This window comes from Falco naumanni, chromosome Z, assembly GCF_017639655.2.
Source record: "Falco naumanni isolate bFalNau1 chromosome Z, bFalNau1.pat, whole genome shotgun sequence".
Taxonomy (NCBI): Eukaryota; Metazoa; Chordata; class Aves; order Falconiformes; family Falconidae; genus Falco; species Falco naumanni.
The window spans coordinates 34546263-34569216 of record NC_054080.1 but is presented as its reverse complement, the minus strand read 5'-3'; positions in this window follow the sequence as shown (position 1 = coordinate 34569216).

The following is a 22954-nucleotide window of genomic DNA, read 5'->3' as shown; positions in this document are numbered from 1 at the left end:
AGGAACAGAAGGAAGAAAAGGTCTCTTTGGCCAAGGCTTTTTTCCTGACATATCTCTGTACCACTCCCAGCTTCAGGAGGATATTTCTAGGCAGAATTTCTCTAACTCCTCCACAACAAGGAAGAAGGTCCCATTTAAAAAAAAAAAAAAAAAAACAACACACACAAAAAAACCCCCAACATCGTCTGCCTCCCAATTCTGCTAGTTTTACTATCATTTTGTCCCATCTTCTGTTCCACCAGATAATGTTTAACCTCTAGAAATAGCATGCATGGCCTCTTGAACTGAGGGCAACAAAAAGGCTTAACAGTATGCAAAAGAGAAATCTATCCAACCTCAGGGTAGCACAAGCCTATTATTCCAGCCTGTTCCATAAAACAGCTGACTTGACAGCCCATGTCAGTATGGAATGCAGTTTGCTCTGCATTTTTTCATCTCTGCTTAAAAATGATCCCATTGAACCTAGGCTATGATGCACTGCAGTTGGCATTCCTAGGACTTGCACACATCTTGAAAGGAGGACTGCAGCAAAACCCTTGCTAGGGACTGCAACAATGACCACGGGACTCAGCAGAAAGATGTCCTTCTCCCACTTCATTTGAAACAGACATGATGCACACCAAAATTCCTGCTGAGAAACTGTAGGACCAGGGTCAGATGCAGTTGGGCTGAGCAGTCTGCTACATGCAGGCTGCACCAGTGAGAAAAGGGTTGGCTAATCATGTTCATTTTCATCCTTGAGAGATGCCTTGTCTCTCCTGAGGTACAGCACAGCTGCTATTTAGAAGTGTATAGCACCACAACACATGGATTTAAGGAAGGGAGGGAAGCAAAACAGCATGTGCAGCAGAGGAAACTTTAAGTAAGCTAAAGGCTATTACTCATATGAGAGCCAGAACCTCCACCCAAGCTCTCCTAGTTTTCTCCAGCAGTGCAAAATGGACCAGGAAAAAAAAATGCTTTTCCCTGAAAGAGTCTTTAAGGGAATTGCCCTGTGGCAGAAAGATGGTGTAGGCACTCGTGGGATATCTGTTTCTCTTTTCTTTATGACAGGGATTTATTATAAGAAAATGAAGAAACTTTATGGAAAGCGGGTAATTTTACAGGAAAAGAAAACATTACTTTTCAGCTCTTTCAGATTTCTGGCCCCCATTTTGTACGTGATGATCAGAGGGCCTCTTTCTTCTGCAATGTATGTGCAGCAACAGTCCCATGGAGCCATGAAGAGCAGAGCTGGATGCTCAGAGCGGGAGGTACGTTTATTGTTCTTACCTTTAGTGTCAGCGGGCAGTGTTGAAAAGTAGATAAAGCCTGGAGGGACACACACACATTTGTTTTAGCCTGTTTGTCTCTCCAGCAGGAGATACTGTGACACTCTCACTATCAGTTTCCTAGAAGTAGTATGATGCAGAAGCGGTGAGACCAGTCTTTGGATAAAATGCCTGGAAGGAGATACCCCTGCTCTAACCCTTCAAGAACGTGGAGCTTTGCTTCAGATGTATCTTTAAGCACCCTTGGAAGCTGGGGGCTAGGAGTATGAAAATCTTCAGAAGAGTGGAGTAGCCATTAAACATTACACACAGAAGACAGGTTTGTGTGTGTTTGTCTACCTTGTGATCAGCGCGGTCTTAAGCCAGGGTTGGGTGATAAAAAGGAAAACTGGGCACAGCACATAGTGTTAACTGTGGTGACAGAAGGGGGTTTTCAGACATCTTTGCTCTTCCTTCCCACCTCACCAGCGGTGCCTGGGCGTTAGCCATGAATGAACCTGTGACACCTAATGCTCACTGCCTCCCATTTGGTCCCTTGCCAACAGCATGTCAGATGCTGCTTTCCCAGTTCTGGTGGGAATGCAGGTCCCTGCTGACAACTAACTGTAGGCTGTCAAAGACCAAGAGCCAAAAGTGCCAAGACCCTGCAGTGCCTGTATTCTAACACCCTCTTTGCTGGCTACTGTGGGAAGGTGGTGGGCACAGTGTACTGGCCTGGGACTGGGAGAAACCCCTCCTCGCTCTGCTCAGGACATCAGGTCAGTCACTCTGTCCTGCTTACCTCACCTCACCTCCATGAAGTCTCTGGGGTGAAGGACACAGATAGGGGACCTGTCCCTCTGAGACTATAGCACCCATGGGAATCAAACGCTCAAAGGAAGCCCAGTCCCCAAATCCTCAAGGCTCCATATAGGCCTCATTCAATTTCAAAATACTATACAATGCCACAAATTTATCCTTTCCCAGCTGAAAAAAAACAATTGTGAGGCAGGTGCACAAGGGGTGCATTTTCAGGAAGAATGTGTTTTGTCTTGTTTCCTACTTGTAGGGGTTACTGTTTTGTTGTGTAGGGTGGGAGAATATGCCCTGTAAAATGGGGATAGCTGATCTTTTACAAATATAAAGCCAAAAAACTCCACAGAATGGACAAAGAGGAAAAGCTTTGAAAGGGTGTTCCACTTAGGTTTTCACAGAGGCTATTAATACAAGTATACCACATGATACTAAATGCAGTTGACCTTTCTTTTTTATTTTTTTGTTGTCAATAAATCTCCAAAGGCAGGCTTTTTGAATATTTTATATTTCTGCACTTGATTTCTTCAACAAGTTGAATAACCTATGTTTTTCATTAGAGACCCATAATCATTAGCGTTGCCTGCCTCCCACTAAACAAGGAGTGAAGTTGGAGCGGTGCCCCGAACACACCATCTCCTTTCTCCCAGAAAACCACCTTCCTTCCTCTGCCAGCTCTTAGCTCCGTCTTGGTTTTCCACCACCAAAGAGCTGCCCATGGCTCCAGATTTCCCTCTCAGCACAAACTGTTCCAGACCTCCCTCCTCTGAAGGCTGCAAGTCTTCATTTCTCTGCTTCTAATTGCCTCTGTCATTTAGCTATGTGATGTGAAGGGCTGCTCAGATACACACCAGAGCGTGGCCAACGCATTCCCCACAAACAATAAGCTGTCACCTATGCTGTGGTGAAGTCCCCAGACCATGGCATACGTACCGCCTCCAGGAATTTGGCCCTGTTGGTGTGTCATCCTGTGCAGCTGGGGAATAAGAGGTTTCTATTGAATGTCAGCTCTTATTTATTAGAACTTGCAGTCAAACAATAGCCCACACACAGGGAGTGTCTGACAGACCGAAAAATATGCATGCAACTCTGTGAACACCTCAGCCTTGTTTTTGTGTGTGCGTGAAGGCAGGGGACACTGTCTCCTTCATACTTCACATGCTACCTCTACACTTCTGCCTATTAACCACTTCCCTGGATTGCTGGTTAGAGATATGTGTGTGCCCTTTTCCCCAGGAACCACAAAAAGCAGAAACACTGGCTATGTTGAACTGCCACACTCCTGCACAAGGTTCCTCTGTTAAGCAAATACCATCTCCCAGTGCCACACTAGATTCTGCTTATCCTCTCTGGTTGCTGATCCAGTGCAGATGTGCCATGAACTGCTGGGGCGTTATAAGAGATAACAGACTTTATGTCAATTTTCATGTTGTGAAGTAAAAAGCAACACACAAGCTTATGTGACTGGGGTGGTGGGGAGGGAGAGGGAGGTCACCAATTTTACCTAGTTCAAAAGCAGAATTTATTTATTTATTTTTAAAGGGTCTGCTTTTCCTTGTAGGCAAACATCTTCTGAAGTTTTATGGAAATGCCCATGGGAATATTTTTACTTCTACAGACATTTTAAAATGAGGTGCAGCTTCCCACTGAAAGAAGAATGCTCTTTGGCATTGAAATGCAGTTTTGATGGAGGGAACTGTCACTTTTTGGAAAATCCAGAAAGAAGGAGATTGCAAAAGCTGGGAGGTGATTGGCAATGTTCTTGGAGCACTTACTAGCACCTCTGCCTTCCTGGACTCACCTTTAAGGAAGCCTAAATGCAAAGGAAAGGCAGACAGAACAGGAGAGATGCTACCATGCCCAGAATTACCAGACACAGAGCTCCAAAAGCAAGGTTGATTATTCTCCTAAGTGATGCCACTGAAAAGTTAGATTCATACACTTTAAAGCTTCACTCACTTTCTTAACCCAGAGCTACCACAACCACAAAAGGATGTAGAAACTGGTGAAATGGCATATCTAAGGGCAGATCAGCCCATTCTTTCCTCCAAACAGGAGTGGATCCACACTGAACAATAAATACAGTGCTCAGAATCTTTGCTAAAGCATGGAGAAATGGCTTAGATGTTGCGCTGTTAGCCACATTATTCGCCTATCTCTACCATCTTTTCAAATTTCTTTGACCATGATTTTGCACCTCTTTTCCTTCAGAGATGCCCACCGCTCATGAGCATGGGCTGGCTTGTGAAGACAATCACATACTATTCCTGTAATGCTCCTTACCATTTATTCAAGCTTTGCAAACATCTGGTGATTTTCAAACGATTGATTGCTTGTGTGTGAAAATCTGGCCCTTTTATATGCTTCAGATCAGGCACCTGAAATCACCAGCCGTTGCCAGAGGTGATGAACTCAAGGCTTGTTGCCCTTACAAATGCTACCCAAAACTAGAGGAGCATCAGGAAGTATGCCTGTGCCTCTTGAAGTAGCTATAGAGTTTTAACAACATTTCAAGACAAGAGAAGCCTAAATGAAATGTAAAAATGAAAGCCAAAGAAGGACATTTGAGTTTAATAAGAGCAGACATATGATTTAAAGACACATAATGTTCATAAAGTATGACAAGTGCCTCAAGGAATGCATCCGACACCATCCCCGATAATGGGTAAAGACGATTTTTGTAGATGTGTTTATAAACATCTTGGGGAATCACTTAAGCAGTAATCTTATGGGGATGTTCTGTTGCTTATTCCATTATATAGGCCGTCTGACTGAAAATCTAAATCCTGGGCCATATGTGTTTTTTCCCTTCTTCTGCACTTACTGTTTTAAGCTTTTTTTCTAATTAGCTGATTCAAAGTCTCTCCAAAGAAAACTTTATATGACATTTTTGGCACAATGACTCTTGCCAAGAAAATGAGCAGGGCAGATGCTGGCTGGCTTGTTGATTCACTCATTCAACAAAAAGCTATATGGATGGTTTTGTTTTCCTCAGGTGCAGACTATCTCTCTCTTCCATGCTTTCTTGGACCTGCATGGACCACATGCCTAATACATGCTGTTGCTGAATTTCTACTAACCTGCTCCTGTCTGGAAGTCAAGCACTTGTTTGCCATTGACTTCAAGAGCTCCAACCACTGTCTCTTCTTCTGTAAATCAGTTTCTATCAGTTTGTCTAGCTGAACCTGGTTGGTGTTCTTCTACTTATATTTTCTACTAATCTCTAACTCATATCCTGATTCCACTCAGGGAAAAAGAAGGGATATAACAAATTCAAGGGCTTATTGGAAAGGAAATTTTTATTTTTCTTTTTGGATGGGAAAATTAGGTATTGAATTCAATCAATGTTTTTTTTTGCAGCGTGCTTCCTTCAGATCATTGTGATATTTCATGTGAAAGCCAAAAACTGGGGGAAATGTGGGGGTTTTTAGCAAAAGAAAAATGTTTTACTGAAAATGAAAATGATTGATCACTGCTATATTTTATGCAGAAGTGAAGAAAGTTCTTTTCCAACTGCCCCTGATAGGCATTTGCAAGACCTTTCAGGGGGAAAATCTTAAGTCAGGTCAAGTGGAGGGTCTGCTTCTGCTCCACCCCATCTAATCCACAGAAACAACCCTAAATTCCCTTATGGATTATATTTTCAAATATGGATAGGATCTGGGGTGTAGCCAAAACTTTCTGCCTGTAGTGGGGATCATCTCTAACTACCCACAGGAAAAGGTCTTCTTTATTTGCTTTGCAATGCAGACTTTTGGAGTTACTGTACTAAAGGGGACAGATCTCTGCTGTGTCACTACCACTGACCTTTCTTTCGTGAGTTGAAAACTATGATAACTGGTTAAAAAAGACATCATTACATGAAATAGGAACACTTGCTGCTGTTCTGTATGGTGGCTTTTTGTTGTACCCGTTTTGTATAAGTCATTTTGTATTCATTTTGTATAAGTTTCTGTCTCTACAGCCATATGGTGATTGTAGAAAAAGAGAACACAAAACTTTTGGGGTTTGTTTTGTTTTGTTTTGTTTTGTTTTTTTACAAACTGCACCTTTTTCACTTTTCATGAAAGAGTATATTTAGGATTAAGTTCAATTACTAAGGCAATTAAAACTTAAATTCAGTTAAAACTGACCCTTAGGCACAAACACCTCTCCATGTGTTAAAAAGACCAAGAATGAAAATTCTTTCTTCTGGGATTCTGCTGAAGTTCCTGGAATTACCATAAATAAGAATGTTACTTGATGTGTTAGATTATAAATCACAGTTTTTATGTTCAGAGATTAATTTCTTGCATCAAGATCTTAATTCACTTCAATTTCAGCCACTTTAAAACTCTCTGCCTTAATGTAAAGAGCAATTGCTTTCTCCTTCTGTCAAAATGGTATAAAGAGCAAAATATCTGGAAGAATTAAACAGTGATGTCATTCCAAGAGGGAAACACATATCAGCTGTGAAACTCTCTGTTTCTCACTCCACCTTGGAAATATTTGGGTACCCCTGAGAAAATAAGTATGTGTTTGATGGCAACTTGGACAGAATGAATAGTGCTATACTGAAATGAAAGGGAATGAAACAGCAATACACCCTGGGTACAGTCAAATTTTTCTCAGCATAAACAATACTATGTAATGCACTAGTTCTCTTTTCTTTTAGTAAGAAAAGAAAATCAGAGTTATAAACTCAAGCTGTGCTCCCTCTGATAGATCTGACCCAAGCTGAAAATGACCTGGCTTCTACGTTGATAAGCCAGGCTTTCTCATGCTATACTAGCTTGGACCTTTACAACTCTGAATGTAAAAATTACACATACTAAGCAACTCAAATGTATGCAAACACATTGCCTTATGGCATGAACTTTTTAACCTAGGAAGAGGAAGATACAGCAGAAAAAAGTCAACTGCAAAGCTGAGACCGAGGCCTGGAGTTTGGGAAAGGTGAGTTTGAGTGCTGGCTTCATTCCAAGCTTTTTACATTTCTGAAACTGGTGCCATACCTTACAATTTTGATTTCAATTTCAATAATTTCAATACAGTTTCTAAGCTCACTTCCCACACACCCACCTTTCTCCACCGCTAAGGAAACTGACTGTAATATAAGTACTTAAACAAGTTCCATGTTAAAAAAATTAGCCTGCCTAGCAATCATGAGGGTGCAGCTTGACTGGCTGCTTAAGTTACCTTAGGACACAGGGCTGCCTTATCCTTTCACCCAGATGAAGAATGACCCCATGCCTCACTGACGGCTTGACAGAAGTCAGAGATTGCAACAGGCAATTTGATACGTTTCTAATGCAGGACACCAGTGCAATATATCTCTCATGACTACAACAAAATAATCACGAAGAAACTTGGCCTTTTGATATTATAGCTCCACTAGACGTGTAAGACTGAAGATTTGCTTAGTTGTCTAGCTGTCCTTTCCAGGCCTAGGTAAAAAGTCGAAGTAGAAAGCTTAATCATGAAGCTGAGTATCCAGAAGTTTAACACCCCTCCACCTTTTGCTTCACCAGTAATATCTTCAGCTACACAGAGGAAGTCAGACCCAAAACCAGACACAGGTTCTGAGTTTCTTGTCACAGAATCACAGACGAATCTAGGTCAGAAGGGAGTTCCAGAGGTCACCTTGTCCTACTTTCTGCTCAAAGTGGATCTAACTAGATCAGATTGCAGAGGAAGCTGTCCCAGTGAATCTGGAACCAGTGAAACCAGCACTGAATACTACAGCCTTTACTATGCCCCCGTCACTAGGTCTCTGTCCCACTAAGCAGTGAGCCCACAGTCTTAACCTTCCTTTTGCTGCCAATGTTCTTGTTCAAAGACACTGTCATCCTTCACCTTCCCTGCTGGTTTGAACTGCTCATGAGCTTTGGCTTTCCTGACCCCATTCCTACATTCACAAGCAATGGTGAACTTGTGATCATGGAGGTGTTGGAGGTGACAGCTAAGCATATGTCCCTCCAACAAAGGACCAGGCTGATACCTTCACTGGTGGCTGAGTTCCTTACACCATCCTTCCCATCCTTTATGGATCACTGCTACATCTTTAGTGTCTTAGCTGGTTTTGTCCATGCCTTGCCTTGCATGACTGCATCCATCATTAACCACTGGACTGTGCAGTGTCACTCTCTGACCTTCATGACAGTATTTGTGGAGGAAGAGGAGAAGATGCAATGCAGCCTCTGTGACTGTATTCTCCTGCAAGGATTGAAGTGCCACCTTCCACCGCTGTAGCACCAACACAGCTGTATTGAGCGCAGCACACTGAATTCAGAGCCACTGCAGCTTTCAGGAGAATACCTTCTCCTTAAAAGCAGGCTGGATCGCCAAGTCCTGCAATAAGTGTTTTGCCAGGCAGAGCTACCATGTGGCAAAGCAGGTTGTTTTCCTAGAATCAAATTCTGAAACACAAATTAAGCACTACTTGGTTGCCCTGCAGCTTTGCCAAAAGCAGCAAACTAGACATAGCAAAGACAAAGCTTAAAAATAAAGGCTCTGTGGGCCAACTGCCTGGAACTAGCCTTAATAATTTCTTGTAAAATGTCTTCATCCACCACTCCCTGACAGCCTGCTTTGGAGACTGAGGGTCTGTTGCAGAGCTCGGCTGGTGAACAGTGCCCAGGAACAGGAGAGAGTCTCTGTCCTTGCCCATGGGAAGGAAGACAGTTCAGGGCAGGACCTCATGGTTCAGCTGTGGTGCATCCTGGCAAAATAGCTGGGAAATTGCAAAATCCTCTTGGATTGCTAGCATGTGCTAGATATAAGGTGAGCAGAAACTTGCTCTCAGGAAAGCTGGGCTCCACTTTTTGCCCCTTCTACAGGCAGCCACGTACCTCAGCCAAGTTTAATACTCTCACTCCGGCAGCAAGATGTGTATACTATACTGTAAGTATACTATAAGGATGGGAGTAACTATAAGGATGGGAGTGCTGTCCATGTGTATAATCTCTATGGGATGGTGTTCATATGCAGTGAGGACTGTGAACTGAGGATATACCCAGAAGAGTCTGTCTTAAGTATATAGCTGAAGAAAGCTGTATGGAATTAGTTGCAGCCTGCTGCCTAAGAAAGCAAAATGTATACTCCGGTGGTTAACAGCTCACTGAATTGTGCAGAGGAGAGGGTTTAACAAAAGAGCCTTCTACCAAGATGAGTCGATTCACTTTGCTGCAGAGATGCTTTATGGACTTCTTATCCAAAGCTCTGCCAAATGCTACTTCATATGCCGCAAGTTTCCTCCTTTTCTCTCACCACAGCAGTAAGTCACTTCTCCCTTTCCTCTCCTCTAACCACTGCAAACCCTTAGTGTTGGGCTTTCATTATAAGCCCAGGTCTAAGGCTGAAAGAAACTTCTTTGTCTGAGTACCACTACTCATGCAGAACGGGATGCAGTTCTTGTCTAAACTGCTAAAAGACTTTGCAGTTGCTCAGAAACAAGGATGAATCAGGATGAAGAGATAGAATTCGAACCTGTGGTCTGAGCAGCACATGACAGCAGCAAACAGCATTAGGCATCTTAACTGGGCGTAGCTGTTTCCTGTATACTTTATATTACTTTGCATAGGGAAGGATTCACAGCAGAAAATTTCACGGCACAGCTCAGTGGCCACAAGCTGCACTTCAGGCCCAGAAGGTGACTGCAGCAGCCCTCCAGATCAGGAAGGCCAGGCACAAAGGCCACCTTCATCTTTTGGTGAAACTCTGAAAATGACAAAAGGGGAAAAAATCACTCACTGCTCATCCAGATCACTTCTCATCCACACATCTGGTCACTGGCTTTCCAGAAGCAGCAGGACAGGTGGTGGAGGACTGGGAACAAAGATCAAACTCAATTCCAGGTCCTAGAGCCCAACATGAAGTATGCTGGGGGATTTGTGCAGAGAAAGCCAGTTCCTCATGAGATTTACACCCTCAAACCCCAAGGCCACAGTGCCTGTACAAGCCTGGGGTGGAATCCCACCTCAACATGGCTCTGTTGTTAGCAGTGTTTGTGCTGACAGATCAAATTGGAGAGTCCAAGCCAAGATGAAAATGACGTGGGACAAAACAGCAACAGTGGAGGACTTGACCACATGCCACTTTCACCGCCTCCCATCACTGCTGCCATACCAGCTAAATGTGCCCTCATAGTCAGCCAAGCCTTGGGAGAATGACAGAGGCAGAGCTTTCACAGGTGAAGAGCAGAAGGGAAAGTGTTAATGTTTTACAGTGCCCGGAGGCAGTCTGGTTATGCTGTTATCCTAGCACATGACAGGAGGAAAAGAGAAGAGGGAAAACTGCCAAACTTGCATCACAGACAAAGCAAAAGCTGGCTCCTCTACCAGGTTTGAAAGAACCCTGATAAATAGAGTTGACAGATGGTCTCCAGTGGTTCCTCACCCGCATGAAAATCTCTTTCCCTTTCTTGTCTGTTGGTCCCTATCCTATTCCCTGCCTCTTTTTAGAGCCAGCAAGTCACTGCACTCTTCACACAAGGTTTAGTTCTTTGGCAGACGATACCATTCATGAGGGGTTTTTCGGGCAAGAGCATCATCTATCAGCCTATTTGCCTCTCTTCCCCTTTCATGTCTTGTTTGTTTTCCATTCATATCCAGAAAACTCACCCCCTCGCCAGACCATTTGCATGTTTTGTAATAGGTGCCAATGGTGCAAATGTCAGGAAGCACACGTTGCCTATTATTTATGCAACACATTATTTACCTCCAGGTTATTTACCTTGCATTATGTATTTAGTTCTTCTCTATTCAAACCTTGGCCCAGCGATACACTCAAAGGAAAAATCTATGTTTAAGAACTGCAGGTGTGCTTTTGAATGGCTGGGGCAGGAGAAGAGAGTAAGCTGTTAGTTTAGGCATTAGGAGCTCTGGTCTGATCTTTGCCTTGCTGCTGGTCCATTACAGTGTCTTGGGCAAACCCTTTGTCCCCAACAGGCAGTAGAGGAGAGGTATGTTTGTACAGCTGCACCCACAGTGAGGAACTAAGATCTGCTTTCATCAGGATAACATTGTTCCACAGAGTAAGATAAGTTTTTGCCTCTTGGCTTTACGTGGTGAAGCATGCTTTCCCAAGGCACTGCTGCAGGAGGTAGTGGAGCACCCTTCATCACCTTTCTAGACTTGAGTCTCCATCAGAAAGTATAGGGCAAAGGTAGTATCCCGAAAGAATTCAGAGGTATCCTTACTTTGTATCACTACAAAACCAATCTAGTTCACAGTTCAGGCTGAGGCTACTACTGGAGCCTGTTATAGAAACACACAGTACAGCTCCAGTGCCCTGGTCAAAGCTGAGCAAACAGGAAAAAAAGAGCAGTCATCTGAATGGACAGGTAAAATCCTGTTTAAAAAATGACATTTTCAGAGCACAGTGCCTAACAGCCCCGCCAAGTCAGACCTCTAGTTAAACTAGTCATCGCAGGGTGCATCGCAGGTTGTAAGGAGTTTGTGGCTGTTTCAACAGCTCAGTACTTATAGGGTGTTACATGGAGAGAATAATAGATATTCACACGAACTGCAGGAAGTTTGTATTGTTCCTGCGCTTATAAATCCTGTCTCTAATGGGCTAATGACATCTATTGGCTGTATATTGGCCCTTATAAAATCATCTTTAAATAGGACTACAGTATGAAGTATGGCTGCACAGAATGGCCAAAATGCAGTTCTGGCCTCAAAAACACATGGACAGAGAACTTTTTCATGTTGCTCCTGTAAGTTATCAAATGAAGTAAGTTCTGCCACTCTGTGCCACATCACTGAAATCACAGAAGCCTACAAAAGGTTGTTTACAAAGTAATCATCAAAGATTGTTCACCGAAGAAATCTATAAACAAGTTGATATAGTTGCATGTCTGGGAAATTTACCACTGATTCTCTCAAGCAACTTTGGAAATGAAGATGTGTAAGAAGAATGAAAGAAGATAAAATTCCTCTAAATAGATTGAAAACTAAAAAATAAACCTTGTTGTACAGGTCCAGTAAAGTAAAGGCCTTACGATTATTATACCCTGTAATTTTCAGTTCTGCTTGATTATCTTCCACTTCTACTTACGTTCACAAAGGCCCACAGTTACTCATACCTGAATTTAAAAACCTGCCTTCTTTTAGGAAGAACCCCATCTTTCACACTGCCACAGGAGGAACTAAATTCTTCACCAGTACTCATAAACCTGGCCCACGCTTCAAAACAGAGAAAACCTCAAGGTGTGAAATGAGGACCTGTCATGACCTACAAATAATGAATGGGCTTAAGATCACCCATCTGGCTCCAAAAATATTTTTTCTGTGTGACAGTATGCAATACATTTTTATCTCCCAAACCAAATGAATATGCCAAGTTTTTCAGTATTGTAGGCCTGTGGGATTTTTGCACAGACTGAGATCTAAACTCTGTTCTTACTTTTTTTAACTTTTTGGAAGGTATATTGATTTTGACTGCTATAGGGTACCACCCTGATAATAAACGATTTATACATAATTCTTGTCAAAATGCAATTCAACTATCCCCAAACACTTCATAGATTCAGCAAAGTGATATGCAAGCCATACGCAAGGATCACATTGCATTATCCACCAGGACAAGGCAAGCATCTCTGTGATGATGGAGAGCAACTGTTTGAACAATGCAGACTAGTATTACTCAACAGTTCAGAAAAGGAAATGAAAATTAAATGATTGCATCTAATTGAAACTGCAAGAGGAATTTTGAGCAACAGAATTGAATTACCCAAGTTGGAACTTCATCAGGAGCTGAACCGAATGTGCTACCTTCTATGAAGAAAAAGTCAAAATCATTCCAAATCTGGGCTGACTTCAGTAAGAAATATCATGGATAAGCTTGCAAACTTAATGGGAACTATGATTTTGGTTTTGTTTTCTTTTTCTTCCTTTTAAATTTTCTTGTCTCTGTTGTAGCAAAGTAAAATGTGAACATGTATCAAACGCCGCAGTATGTGCCCAAGACTGTAGACAGGCTGCATCTTTATCTCTTTATGGCAAGTGTTATCCAAGCACCCCGTAGCTTTTACTGTCCTTGGTGTCAGACCTGATGCTCCACCAGTATTAGTCTCTGGGAATTGGAGAGACCTGATCCATTCCCTGAATCTTACACGTCCAGACAGAAGAATATGCTGTTACTCACATGGCAGAAAATGTTCAGCCTCTTTTGAAATGCAAGACAAGCCGCATGCCAATGACTTTTGTCTTTCAAGCAAGCTAGGACATCTGACAAGGGCTACCTAAGCAAGACCTATCTAAAAACTGTACATTTATTACACCAGCTGCATCTCCCGAGCAGTCACTTAAGACAACTAGATGCTCCAGCATCTAGGGAAAACTAATCTGGACCTAAATACTAGAGCCATTGCTGTGTCTTATACCAGCCCTCAAAACTCAAGGGAATGCAGGTGTGCCAAGGAGTTCTGCTCCTTACAACTCTCAATGAATTGCCTTGCTCATCAATAAAGAATGGAGCCTCTGCTAAAGGAACTTAAGCCCACATTTCCCCACAGATGTCTAAGGGTAGATCTGAAGACACAGAAATATTTGAGGAGTCATAAAAATTGTTCTGTGATACCAAGACCTTTCTGGTGATGGGTGAAATTGAGAAGGTTGCTTAGCTGATGGAGGAGGGAGATGAATAAATCCTGCCTGTTGCTGAGCCAGGGGATGGAGCCTTCATGAAAAGAAATCACATAGTGGTGTCTCTGCTACACATGAACCTAACTGTTCTCCATGGCTGAATATCCATCCCTACACAGACCTGTGTCGACAGCTTTGACCCAGAACTTGAGTGCCAAAAGCGCAAGCAGCTGTTTTTGTAAATACTGCTTGGACCAGTTCTACACTTTTTGGAAATGGAAGGAAGCTTCTCTAGACTGGGAAAGTGCAATTCACAGTTTGGAGAAGGAATAAGAAATGTGCATACATCAGACTGTTTGTTGTTGAATTCACCTTGTTCCTGGGAAATCATGGCATGATGCAGTTAATCCAGCCAGCTGCAAAATGAACAGAGTGAGCGCAACCTGTCTGGTGAGGCAGTTCATCCACAGCAGTCAAGGGCTGGGAAAGATAATGTTTCTGGCAGCTTGTGTTCAGTCAGGTACAAAGGCTGAGGACTTAGAGATCTAGTAGAATAAATTACTTCTATTTTTTAAGAGCATGGGGCTTCATCCTCAGCAGGAGGGGATGGAGCTGGTTGCTTGTGCTCGTTAATCAAGACTACTTAGCTTTAGACTGAGGGAGAAAAGAGAGTCGAGGGAAGAGACTATGGTCACATTTACATATGCACACACATATAGTGCATACATATTGCAGAAGCCTTTTCCTTTTATAACTCATGGAGGAATCTCTTTGAAGTTTTTACTAACAATTGCTCACAAAATCTTTATTAAAATACTATGGCCAAGGACACTTCCTTATCACAACATGAGTAGCCTCCCGTAACAGTCAGCAGTGTTTGCTTATGCTTTGCTGCAACTGGCTAGTAACCGCTCCTTTCCATTATTGTAAGCTGCCGCAGCTGCTGCCTTGTCCGGCAGTTACCAGTTGTGTCTGGCTGGCTGCAGCCACTTGCAGATCTGGCTGCTAAAGACAGCCAGCAAATGAGAAAATATAAATGGCTTGATTGCCTGAAGACCCTATCTAGCTCCTGGAAGAAAGGGTTAGGTCTGTCCCACGTGCTGTCTAGCTGTGGTGAGTGAGTTATCTGCTAACAGTAGCAGGTTGTGCAACAGGCACAGCTGTTCTGGCAGATGGCCTCTCAGAAACCAAGTCACAAGTTTCATTTCCATTGCCCAAAGTGAAAAGTCCTTCCCCGCTCCACCGCACACCCCCCACCCCCAATCATTTGTTCTTTCCTTCTCTGCACTGGGGTTATCCCTTCTGAATATGAAAGGCTTCTGGGGATTTATTCTGCTGTTTCCCCAGGGGACAGACAGGCTGCCCACACTCAAGGGGGTGAAGTGGACACAAGCACCTGCAACCTAGCAGGTTTTCCTGCCCTACCATCCCATTTCTCAATGGAGATGTGGGAGGACCAAGAACAGCAGGTAATTGCTTAGCTTCCCTACCCTGCAAGCTGCTCTGCTCCAGCTCTCTAGTCCCTTACTGCTACAACCAAGGCATACTTTTGACAGGCAAATTCCATAGCAGGACCCAAAAACCAGAGAGCTCCTTCGTAACTCCTCCCTTGCTCCTTCCCTAGTCCTCTCTGTGGCACTGCATTGGCTCTCAGGACATGTTGGGTCCATCTGCCATGGCACCTGGCTCAGGGCTGCAGCAACTCTGCTGCAGCGAGATGCCTGCTGAGAAACAGGTAGCTGGGTGGTGCAGGCACCTGTGCTGGACAAGGTGGATGAGCTAGGCACCTGTGTGAGAAGGAAAGGATAACAACCAAGGTGGTATTAATATGTATACAGTCCTCAAGAACATGAAACAGCACTAATGATTGGCTTTGGTTCATCAGGTTGGCCATTTGGTTGGGGCCAAGACAACTCAAGCACAAATTGTCCCAGGGTGGAATCCACTACCACCAACAACCTCACCTTCAAGCACCTGCTGCCTTTGGGAGCAGCCACTGCAATGGTTTTCTCTGCCTCAGCCCCACAGCACTCTGTGTCTGAAGTACTTGTTGCAGCAGAGAGGGGTTTGCTTGTTAGCGATGTTTACAGACTCTGTCTTCTGGCCATTGACCAGTTTCTTTTTTCTTTGGCATTGTGAAATCTGCTCCTTGCCGCAGGGAATAGTCAGTGCTGGAAGTGGAGCTCCAGTGTAGAGCTGCAGGCTCTTACAGCTTTTTATCTCAAGCTTCATAATATCTGATGTTTGGTTTAAAGCTCCAATTCCTGTCAGCTAGCAGTTACAAAACAGTATCAAAGGGTTTTTTTGGGGGGTTTCTTTTCAATATGAAATAATTCTCTTGCTCTCAGAGTTGCAAAGAAAAGCCTGAAAACATGGCCCAGGGCTCCAGAACCAGACAAGCAAATAGAACTTCATATTTATATTGTATTTCCATGTCATTTGTAAGCCTCACCAGCATTTCAAGACTGGCAACACTACAGTGTTTTCATCTGTGACTGGGAGACACAAAGGCCAACTGTCCATTAAGATTATAGCTCTGGTGGTTTCTCAAGGTCATATTCTGCATGACTTGAACATACTTAATAAATTGCCCTGATTGGAAAAAAACAAATCTTTTTTTTTTTCTTCTTCTTTTTTTTTTAAATTCAAATGCATGTTTGAAGAAGCATGTGGTTCTGAGGAGGTCACTGTCTCTGGCTTGCTGGTGACCCTGGAAAAGTTCCGTGCTGGCAGCAGTCCCCAGGAGGGAAACTCATTCTCAGTTTCACAAACAGACCTGTCAGTTTCTAGATGTGTGTCCTAACCATTCTCTGGTTTCCACCATACCAGCCCCGCACACTGAAATTGGCCCACAAATTTTGTTTGACCTCCTGCAGGTGCACCACGCTATGCTTCATATTCTTCTGTGTCACAGCTGCTGCTGTAAAAAGTCCCATTTCCAAAGCAGCATTGCAGTCTGGAAGTAAAACGGAGAAGAGGTAATGTGGTAACACCACATTTGTGCTACTGTCCCAAGCACAGACAGTCCTATCAATAGTAGATATATAAAGATACTAGATATATAAAGGCAGTGGTTGCCAAAATCTAAGGGTACATTTATACAATGGAAATGAGCAGGTCTGCTCTCCAGCCCTGAGGACAACTGGCACCCTTTAATCACATATACATACTGACTTCTCTGCAAATCCAAGCTGCTTGCTCGTTAAGCTCCCTGGCCTGGGCCAAACCCTGTATCAAGCACACAAACAGTTCAGTGCTTGCCATTCTGGGACTTGGATAGTCACACCAGCTTCACACCATGGGTAACTGAGCTCTTGTGTCCAGGCATGAGGTCTGCCATTCTTCCCTTTGCTTTCATAAATGTAGCCTAGAAAATCATCACAGTGTCATGATTAGGGCATGCCAGCTCTTGAAGCCATGGGCATGTAAGGATGCTTTTGCATTCAGATTATTTGCACGGGGTAGCTATGCTTTTAGGTCTGGTCCATTTGAGCACCCGTGGTGACAGATCTATTGGAAAGCTCTCTGTCCACATCCCTTTCTTGGGTTTCTTTCAAGAGAAACCCAGGATGAAACCAGGGTGCATGTCAGGGACACAGAGTACATCCCTCCTGCAGTGTGGACACTGCCACAGGATACTGATTCCAAAGAGGGTAGGACAGCAACCATTCCCAAAGAAATTAAGAGAGGTACTTAGTAATGCATTCCCCATGTCTGTGGTAAGTTTTATAAGATCCTATGGTTTAAACTGCAAAAAGGAACATGCCTTGAAGGATCTTTCTCATGGGTAAGGGTACTCACAGGGTAGAACAGATCATCAGGGAGTTTCCATCAGCGGAGGGCATGAAGAAGAGAGCACACAAACATGCACATAGAGCTGATCCTGTGTTGGATCTTTGGGCCTCTATAGGTCCCTTCCAGCTGTACTTTCTCTTTTCTGACCACATGTCCAGATAGATTATCACAGCCCGGCGTAACAGGTACCAATCTTGTGAGGGCAGCATTCAAAACACAGCCAGAGCAAGATTCCTCTTGCAGCTCTGCACCTATAAAGAGGAGCTACAACTGCTTTTCCTGACACTGAACAAGTCACCAGAAATGAAGGCTGTGTTCTCCTGTGCCCAGCTCTGACCATTGCTCATCATTTTCAGCCAGCCTCCTCACACCTTCTTTCCTCCAGTTGGCTATCAAGATGGAGGCATGATCCAAACAGTTATTCAGGAGAGCTAGACCTCTGGATGCAAAAAGCCTACTTTCATGTTCTGGGTTAAAACGCAATGATCACGTCCAGGATTTATGGATGCCAGGCTACCCAGAAGCCTTGTGCCACTATGATGCTTAGAAAATGTCTTTACAGCACCCAGCCCTCATGATCCACATCCAGCTGCTTCACAGTCATATTGCAGCAAGGTACATCCTCAAAGACATAAGCAAGACTGGGTCACTCAGAATTGCTGGGAATCCACATCCCCCTGAACATAAGCGAGAATGTCCTTCCACTTTTGATAGACTCAGATGTTCTGTGGGCATAAGAAGCCAACTTGCAGGAATATTGTCCATGAAAACAAAATCCTGCCTTTCCAGGGCCAAAAGAGGACTTTGAAATGTCACATCCCACCAGTATTCAACAACCAATTTTGTTTCTAAAGCTCTTGATCTTGTATGTTCCTAATGAGTTGGTGTCTAGGTGGGAGGTCTGAGAGGCACACTGTATTCAAAGGAGAGCAATGAGCACTTTAATGACCATGTTCCAGCCATGGTTTTAATAAAGCAGCAGGTATACTGGAAAGAACTCCTCCAGAGTTATCTGCCAAAAAAAATGTAGCGATTGCAAAATATTAAATGTCCTTTATATATATATAAAAAAAATAAAAATTGGCCTCTCAAACTGCAAACCATAAAGAGAAATAAGAGTCTGAGCTGTTAAATAAATAAGAAAGGGGAACTTTGGACAAAAATAAACAATGACTGGCATTTAGGGAACTTAATCTGCATCAGAGAAAAACTCCTCCTCATTTGCTCTGGCTTCTAATTTTTTCCATATTTTTGTCATTAGATGTTATTAAAGTACTACTGTTCCAGGGCTGGGTGATGAAAGGCTGAGATATGATTCAGCCCCCTACGTTACATAAACAAACCCGGGTCATTATGACATCCACTGTGATTATTTTTTTATTTCATTTTTTTGACTCCTTCACCGTACTTTGCTATTGGCTGTGCTGTGGAAGCCCTTTCAGGTGATCAAATGCAGTTTCAGGCCAGCTCTTCAGCTGCTGGTGTGGTATAACAGGCTTGCAGCCAGCTGTCTGCTTCCAAAACACCCCTTGCTTCAGTCTTCTCATAAGTGGGACATGTTGAAATTGCAATATAGCAGCCATTTAAAATAGGACTTTAAAAGCAAACCAGGAAGTGTCAGTTTAAAGTTAGCTCTGATCCATTGATCAGCATCAGAGACAATGATGTCGATGTGACTAGATGGGTTGACTTATGATTAGTTCAGATCTATCTGAGATAGTCTGCTGGTTTAAAAAGTCTCTTTCCCTTTGGCAAAAGAAGACGTTGTTTAGAAAGCCAAAGAGAATACCATTCAAAAGTCTGAGGTCATTTCCAAAGATAAATTTAGTATGAGGTATGACAAAACAAGAATGAAAAAAATGAGTCTCTTCCATCATGGAAAACCCCTTTGGCATCTGGAGGTGAACCAAAGCCAGCCGAAATCAATCAGAGGACAGCCACTTCAGTGAGTGAGGCTTGTGTCAGACATCATCATGGTGTTACAGTCATCGGTTTAAGGGCAGATAGGTTCCTTGGGCCCTCCAAACCCAGACATTTGAGTGCTACCCTACACATTTGGAACTACATAAGGCGGTCCCCACAGAGTGAGAAATGTGGTACAACATATGCCTCCAAAGCTACTGGGATGTTTTATAGAACTGTAAGAGCGACTTTTCCACCCTAACGGGTTCCTGGAGGAATAAGCATACCATCCTGGCCCAAGGAGCCATACAGAGAAGGATGAGGGCAGTATGCCTGCCACTGGGACATACACTCTGTTCCTGACCATCCTTTTAAAAAAAATCAGATCAGCAATACTTCCTCTGAAAGATAGGCACAAGGAATGGTGTAGCTCCCTGTGGAAGTGGCCAGGCAAGCCTTGCCATGGCATAAAGTGGCTTGACTATAAGGCAGTGTTGTGGTACAAGAAATTATCTACCTCTCTGACTTCAATTACTATATTTATTGCAACAATAACAAGAAGAGGCCACAGATAAATATAAGTAAAAACCTCAACTAATGTAACAGCAGCATAAAAATGGTCATCTGGATGCATAAAATTTATATATACATATAAAAACACATGAAGGGATTTACTTTTCATTTTAATTGGGTGGCCTGCTTATAGTATGGATGGTTGTTGGCAGACTGTAAGATAGCATCAAAAGATGTTTAATTTTATGCCACTATTAGTTTGGAAAGATTGTAGAAACAGTCTTCTGTAGCCTTTTGGCAGTTATTACTTCCATGCCCTTGAACGATTCTCAGAGCAGCAAAAAAAAATGTAAAAGCGGCCTTGCTGACTGCAAAATTTTGCTGTGAAACTTGGGGTAGATCTTTCAGAGGCACTCAGTGTCAGCATAGCTCCCTCGTACAGGTTTGTAAAAAAGCAGCAACACGCAGGTATGTTCCATTTTACTGAAGACTGTTGCTCTACAGCCTGCAGAAAGGGATGCAGCTCTCAGACTGCCTCAGACTGTGGGTGGGCCACGTTGTCCTCTGGAAGTGTCAAAATCTCTCCCTGGATGACAAATGGAGCAGAGCCCAGCACTGAGCTGTTCTTTGAAATATCTGCCTTTGAGTTAGTTGAACTTGGAACAGCTATTGCGCAGTTCCTTTTCCAGCATCAGCTCACAGCGTGTGTTTTCAGGCAGCAGACTCTTGACAAGATTTCACCAACTCTGCTGAGGGCTCAATCCATCTCTCATTGGCAGCAATGGACGGATTCTCTGACTTGCTGGCAGCTGCCCCAAACACTGACAGAACTGCACTGAGAGCTTCCTGTGACCATCCTGTGGCACAGACTTTAGGCTAAGCATTAAGATGATCACAGGTGGAGCTAAATTTCTCCATCCTTCCTCCTTACGCTGCAATCATCTGTGCTTTGGTATCTGCCTCCACAAGAAGCACAGCTCTTATGCCCAGTTTGCCCCATGTTGGTTTAGTTACCTCCTCACAACAGCATTTGAAATTCCCACCAGCTTCAGTGGATGAAGGAACAGATGAGCTAGGGGGTTTGAAGCATATTAAGGGATAGCTGCTGACACATCGCAGCTGAATGCAGACAACTGATCAGAAGACAAAGGAACCAACGAAACTTCACTGAACCACTGGTGCCCAGCAGACAGATTTATCCCACACAACGGCTGGGTGAAAGGCAGCTTATGCTGGTTTTTCTTTTGAACCTGCTTTTCCTCCACACTGGTGCAGAACACCAGGCCAGCAGGACCCAAAGAGCAATCCTCCTCTGGAAAACGCTGAGAAAAAATGGGCACAGTGTTAGCCCAGGGCATTGTCACCTGGGCAAACCCCAGCTTGTCCCTGGAAGACCTGCACAAATCACCTAGGCTCCAGCTCTACCCATACGTGTAGGTTCTTCAGTCCTGGTTGCAGTGCAATTTCTGCCCCTCCCCTCCTGTTCATACCCTTGTTCCTCTCACCAGGGACTCAGTAAGAAAGTGGGCTTACAGGCTTGCACTTCAGGAACAGTTTACCTGTCTCCCTGGTGCAACTGCAGTCTCACCTGCTCCTAGAAGGTGGGACATCCATATGGGATGCGGAGGCACATGCTCCTGTGAGGAGAGAGAAGAAGGACTTCCCAGCATCATCCCACGTTGCGCTGGCCTAAACTGCTTGACGCTGCAACCTTGCGTCCGTGCCGGGTGCTGTCGGCGGTTCTCACTGCAGGCTTTGCACTGCCCTCCCTCCACCTGCGTGCACGCAGGGCCATGTACTGGGCAGACACCACATCTGGGGAGCCTCTCCCGCAAGGATGGGCAATGACAGAGACATGGGACATCTGTTTTGCTTTTGCAAGCCGTTTGGAAACATCTGCAGCATTCCAGCCAAAGGAGACGAGAGACAGCCCAGAGGACAATGCGGACCGGCTCTGCGGTTAGAGCGCTGTCTGGAGCAGTTAGGAGACCCATATTCTCACTCCTGCTCCGACACCGATTCGCCGGGCAATTTCAGGCGCAGTCACTTAGCCGCTCCACGCCTTTGTTATTCCAGTTGAAATAATATTTACATCGCAGGGGAGTTAGGAAGCTTATGCAACTAATGCATGCGAAGCGTCCTGATACCCTGCGACGGCCGGGGCGTGCGGCGGGCTGTCAGCCCGGCGGCCGCCCGCTCCCTCCCGCCGCCCGCACGTCCCCGCACGCCGCAGCACGGCCAGGTGCCCCCGGCCCCAGCCCCGGCCCCGGCCCCGGCCCCGGCCCCGGCCCCGGCCCCGGCCGCTGCCTCCCTGCGGCCGCGGCCGCCCGACGGCGGCAGGCCCCCGAGCGGCCGTGCCTACCGCAGCCCGCTGCCCCACCGTCCACTCCCGGCGCTGCTTCAGAAACTGTGTTTTCTCTGGGTAGTGCTTGCGCTCACCATTTGTTTTTTAAGGGAGTTGCTAGAAAACTCTCCTGCTTTTTTTTTTTTTTTTTTTTTTTAATAACTATATCACGTCTGGTATTGTATTTCTATTTTCCCCCGAGGAAAGAAGCCAAAAGAAGTAGGAACAACAAATAATGTGTGGGAGAGTGTTTTTCTTTTCTTTTCTTTTTTTTGTTTGTTTTGTTTTGTTTTGTACCTCTGTTCAAAGCCTCTTTCTGTTTGGCTCCAGCGTTATTGCGACTACAATTCCCTTCTCTCTGATCTCTTTTTCTATTATAGATGTATTGATTTAATTTAGAGTAATGAGCTTGTTTGTGTTGAACCCCTTGATATTTTCATATTTGCATCCTAAAAGCGCTGCTTTTCTTCTGTCATTCTGTCATGCTTACTCTTTTCACATTATTTTTTCTTTTCTTTTTTCTTTTTTGTCCTTTCATTCTTTTCCTTTGATTTTCCTTCTTTCTTATTACTTCTTTTTTCTTCTCTTTTACTCCCTTTCTTTTTTCTCTTTCCCCTGATTTCCTTCCTTCTTTCTTTCTTTCCCTTCCTTTCTTCCACTTCCTTTCTTTATCTTCCTCTCTTTTTCTTCCCCTCCTCCCCCCTTAATTCTTCTGAAAAATTAAGCAAATCATCTGTAGCAATTAAGGAGACATCTCTGGGAAAACA